Consider the following 5,238-nt stretch of genomic DNA (forward strand, 5'->3'; position numbering starts at 1 on the left):
AGAGACTGACGGCTGATGTTGGGAGGGGGCAGGGGCTTATGGTTGATGTTGGGAGGGGGCAGGGGCTTACGGTTGATGTTAGGAGAGGGTAGGGGCTTATGGTTGATGTTAGGAGAGGGTAGGGGCTTATGGTTGATGTTAGGAGAGGGTAGGGGCTTATGGCTGATGTTAGGAGGGGGCAGGGGCTTACGGTTGATGTTAGGAGAGAGCAGGGGCTTATGGTTGATGTTGGGAGGGGGCAGGGGCTTATGGTTGATGTTGGGAGGGGGCAGGGGCTTATGGTTGATGTTGGGAGGGGGCAGGGGCTTACGGTTGATGTTAGGAGAGAGCAGGGGCTTATGGTTGATGTTGGGAGGGGGCAGGGGCTTATGGTTGATGTTGGGAGAGAGCAGGGGCTTATGGTTGATGTTGGGAGGGGGCAGGGGCTTATGGTTGATGTTGGGAGAGAGCAGGGGCTTATGGTTGATGTTGGGAGGGGGCAGGGGCTTATGGTTGATGTTGGGAGAGAGCAGGGGCTTACGGTTGATGTTAGGAGAGAGCAGGGGCTTATGGTTGATGTTAGGAGAGGGTAGGGGCTTATGGTTGATGTTGGGAGAGAGCAGGGGCTTATGGTTGATGTTGGGAGAGAGCAGGGGCTTATGGTTGATGTTAGGTGAGGGCAGGGGCTTACGGTTGATGTTGGGAGAGAGCAGGGGCTTATGGTTGATGTTAGGAGAGGGCAGGGGCTTATGGTTGATGTTAGGAGAGGGTAGGGGCTTACGGTTGATGTTGGGAGAGAGCAGGGGCTTATGGTTGATGTTAGGAGAGAGCAGGGGCTTATGGTTGATGTTAGGAGAGGGTAGGGGCTTATGGTTGATGTTAGGAGAGAGCAGGGGCTTATGGTTGATGTTAGGAGAGGGTAGGGGCTTACGGTTGATGTTGGGAGAGAGCAGGGGCTTATGGTTGATGTTAGGAGAGAGCAGGGGCTTATGGTTGATGTTAGGAGAGAGCAGGGGCTTATGGTTGATGTTAGGAGAGGGTAGGGGCTTATGGTTGATGTTAGGAGAGAGCAGGGGCTTATGGTTGATGTTAGGAGAGGGTAGGGGCTTATGGTTGATGTTAGGAGAGGGTAGGGGCTTATGGTTGATGTTAGGAGAGGGGAGAGGCTGATGTTGGGTGAGAGGTGATGGGTGACGAGGAAGATGGGTGCTGGAGGCGGGAGAAGCACGCTGAAGATGATAACAAGTAGACAATAAAGAATAATTACAAAATACAGAGGCAGTATTGGTGCGAACGGAAGAGATGCCTGATAATGTAAGAGCAACCAACCTGCCGTTGATACCTGGATGAGGTTGAGCGGCCCGCAGGCCCACATAGCGACCACAGCCCGCAGGCCCACATAGCGACCACAGCCCGCAGGCCCACATAGCGATCACAGCCCGCAGGCCCACATAGCGACCACAGCCCGCAGGCCCACATAGCGACCACAGCCCGCAGGCCCACATAGCGACCACAGCCCGCAGGCCCACATAGCGACCACAGCCCGCAGGCCCACATAGCGACCACAGCCCGCAGGCCCACATAGCGACCACAGCCCGCAGGCCCACATAGCGACCACAGCCCGCAGGCCCACATAGCGACCACAGCCCGCAGGCCCACATAGCGACCACAGCCCGCAGGCCCACATAGCGACCACAGCCCGCAGGCCCACATAGCGACCACAGCCCGCAGGCCCACATAGCGACCACAGCCCGCAGGCCCACATAGCGACCACAGCCCGCAGGCCCACATAGCGACCACAGCCCGCAGGCCCACATAGCGACCACAGCCCGCAGGCCCACATAGCGACCACAGCCCGCAGGCCCACATAGCGACCACAGCCCGCAGGCCCACATAGCGACCACAGCCCGCAGGCCCACATAGCGACCACAGCCCGCAGGCCCACATAGCGACCACAGCCCGCAGGCCCACATAGCGACCACAGCCCGCAGGCCCACATAGCGACCACAGCCCGCAGGCCCACATAGCGACCACAGCCCGCAGGCCCACATAGCGACCACAGCCCGCAGGCCCACATAGCGACCACAGCCCGCAGGCCCACATAGCGACCACAGCCCGCAGGCCCACATAGCGACCACAGCCCGCAGGCCCACATAGCGACCACAGCCCGCAGGCCCACATAGCGACCACAGCCCGCAGGCCCACATAGCGACCACAGCCCGCAGGCCCACATAGCGACCACAGCTCGATTGGTCCTGCAATATTTTTTGTTCTCGCTGGTACAGAGAGAGCGTAAATAGTATATCATGTATATGTATGCCGTATATATTCTGTGTATTCCCTCTATTTCAGCTCTCTCTCCCGCTTTGAAGGGGGGAAGTGAGTATCGATCAGTACTGCTTGATTCTTGTTTGATGGGGGTTCTGGGAGTTGTTGTTTCCCCAGCTTGACTTGTTAGAAAATTAATACCAACAGCATTTGGTGTTCACTGGCGGTCACCCATCCAAGTACTAACCAAACCAAACGTTGCTGAACTTCGCTGATCGAACGAGAAGCGGTGTTCTCTACGTGGTATGGCCGTTGCCACGCCATACCATTACTCAAAACGAGACAACACAACTGATTTGAAGAGTACAACCATTGTGATGGGATCCTTGGATTTGAAAGTTCTCGTAATCCATCCTATGGTTTTCTGACTGACGCAATACTTGCTTGGTTATGCTCCCTAAACGTTAGATCGTCGGACATCATTATTCCCAAATCCTTGATATGCTGCTTTCCTTCTATGGGCAGATTTCAATGTGTTTTGTAACCTGTATTATGTTTAAGGTCCTCACTTTTGTCGTACCTGAATACCTGGAATTTATCACTGTTAAACATCGTGTTGTTATCTGCTGCCCAGTCGAAAAATTTATTAATATCAGCTTGTAGGTTTAAGTGTCTTCAAGAGAAGTAATTTTCATGCTGAGTTTTGTGTCATCTGCAAAAGATGACCTAGTCTCACCACTCAACAAGATAACATGGACCTAGCCTGGTGTGGGTGTAGCCTCACCAAGGTAACATGGACCTAGCCTGGCGTGGGTGTAGCCTCACCAAGGTAACATGGACCTAGCCTGGCGTGGGTGTAGCCTCACCAAGGTAACATGGACCTAGCCTGGCGTGGGTGTAGCCTCACCAAGGTAACATGGACCTAGCCTGGCGTGGGTGTAGCCTCACCAAGGTAACATGGACCTAGCCTGGCGTGGGTGTAGCCTCACCAAGGTAACATGGACCTAGCCTGGCGTGGGTGTAGCCTCACCAAGGTAACATGGACCTAGCCTGGCGTGGGTGTAGCCTCACCAAGGTAACATGGATCTAGCCTGGTGTGGGTGTAGCCTCACCACTCACCAAGATAACATGGACCTAGCCTGGTGTGGGTGTAGCCTCGCCACGATAACATGGACTTAGCCTGGTGTGGGTGTAGCCTCGCCACTCACTTAGTCGTTGTTGGTATGCGTGGGTGACGAGGAAGCGTCGGGGGGTAACATTGGAATCCTGATTTAATGATGGGAGGGGTTTTGTGCGCTTCTCCAACTGGGTGAGGGGCGGGGGGCGAGGGGTGTTGGCTGAGGGTGGTGGTGTGCGTCGTGCGTGGGGTAATGCGTTTTGGAGGGGGAGAGTGGGGAGGGGGGGCAGAGGCAGACGTGTGACGTAGTTCATATAGCGTGAGTGTGTACTTACCTAGTTGTGCTTTACGAGCTTTGAGCTGAGTGTGTGTGCTCGCGTGGGATCAGTGATCATAGCTCTGATCACTGATCATGGCTCTGATCACTGATCAGCCTGTTTGATCAGTGCCCTCATGGCTCTGGAGTCCTTTAATCCAGTCCATCTCAGTGGTCATCGAATTTCAACATTAGCTGTTTATCTCCAGTAGATTTAAGACGGTAGTTTTCCTGTGTTCCCAGCCATATTGGTGTCCTTAAATGAGCGTGCGGACGCTGCCACTAAGGAAACTATCCACACTTGTCCCATCTTCCGTAAAGGTATTCCTTATTCCGACTTTTACCCAGTTATTCATTCATCCATCCTTGCCCATTGGCAGGGTTGTTGGTCTTCTGTTACTGGTAACAAACTGCGTACTCTTAATTAAAATAAGAGTAGTGTGTCCCCGTGGCCTTCCTCCTACCACCGTAACCGGCGGTGGGAAACGGCTCTGGCAAGGTTGGGTATTGGCCATACACGCTTAACTCACAGGCACTTAATGGAGCGCCGCCCTGCTCCTTATTGTTCAAACTGCATTGCTCCTCTTACAGTCGTGCATATTCTTGTTGAATGTCCTGACTTCCAGGACGAGCGTGTCTCTTGCTTCCCGACCGTCCCTCGCGGTCACTTGTCCCTCGATAGTATCCTTGGCGACTCAGATACCTTTGATATCGTTCCCCTTGTGTGCTTTTGTTCTCGTATTGGCAGCCTTACTGATATTTAACGCCTTTTGAATATTCCGCACATTTGTTGGTGCTACTTAGCCTTCCCGGCTTGGTGCCTTCTTTTGATAATTACTTATTTGTTTCTGCCTTGGCCGGAAATCGAACCCGGGCCTTTAGCACTACGACTCCCGAACGTTGGCCACTCAGCCGCGAGGTCCCTGTAAGAGGCGAGGTGTGTGTGTGCTTTCGCGCGCGCGCGTGTACTCCCATAGTTGTGCTTGAGAATAAATTGCTAAAAGGTGGAGAAAGCCAGAGATTGAGCTCACGAGAGACGGAGCAAGCGCGCGCCTGAAAGAGCGAGCAAGAGACAGTGAGAGAGCACCAGCAAGCGAGTGCAAGAGAGAGAGAGAGAGAGAGAGAGAGAGAGAGAGAGAGAGAGAGAGAGAGAGAGAGAGAGAGAGAGAGTAATTGGGATGTTTGAATAGAGTGAGAGAGGAAAGTGGAAAGGGAATGAGCGGGACTGGGGGAAGGGAGTTTAGATGAAGAAGGGGAAACAGTAAAAATTATGAGAGCAGGTGGTATGGGAGGGAGGGTGTCGAGGGAAGCACTGTCAGGCCTGGAAGAGTAGTCAGAGGGAAGCACTGTCAGGCCTGGAAGAGTAGCCAGAGGGAAGCACTGTCAGGCCTGGAAGAGTAGTCAGAGGGAAGCACTGTCAGGCCTGGAAGAGTAGTCAGAGGGAAGCACTGTCAGGCCTGGAAGAGTAGTCAGAGGGAAGCACTGTCAGGCCTGGAAGAGTAGCCAGAGGGGAGGACTGTCAGGCCTGGAAGAGTAGCCAGAGGGAAGCACTGTCAGG

At 54.0% G+C, this 5,238-nt stretch overlaps 1 pseudogene; it reads right to left on the bottom strand.

Moving 5' to 3' along the window:
• Positions 1–2,445: 2,445 nt before the first annotated feature.
• LOC138367660 (5S ribosomal RNA) lies at positions 2,446–2,564 on the bottom strand (annotated as a pseudogene).
• Positions 2,565–5,238: the final 2,674 nt, after the last annotated feature.

The sequence above is a fragment of the Procambarus clarkii genome, chromosome 22 (assembly GCF_040958095.1).
Source record: "Procambarus clarkii isolate CNS0578487 chromosome 22, FALCON_Pclarkii_2.0, whole genome shotgun sequence".
Taxonomy (NCBI): Eukaryota; Metazoa; Arthropoda; class Malacostraca; order Decapoda; family Cambaridae; genus Procambarus; species Procambarus clarkii.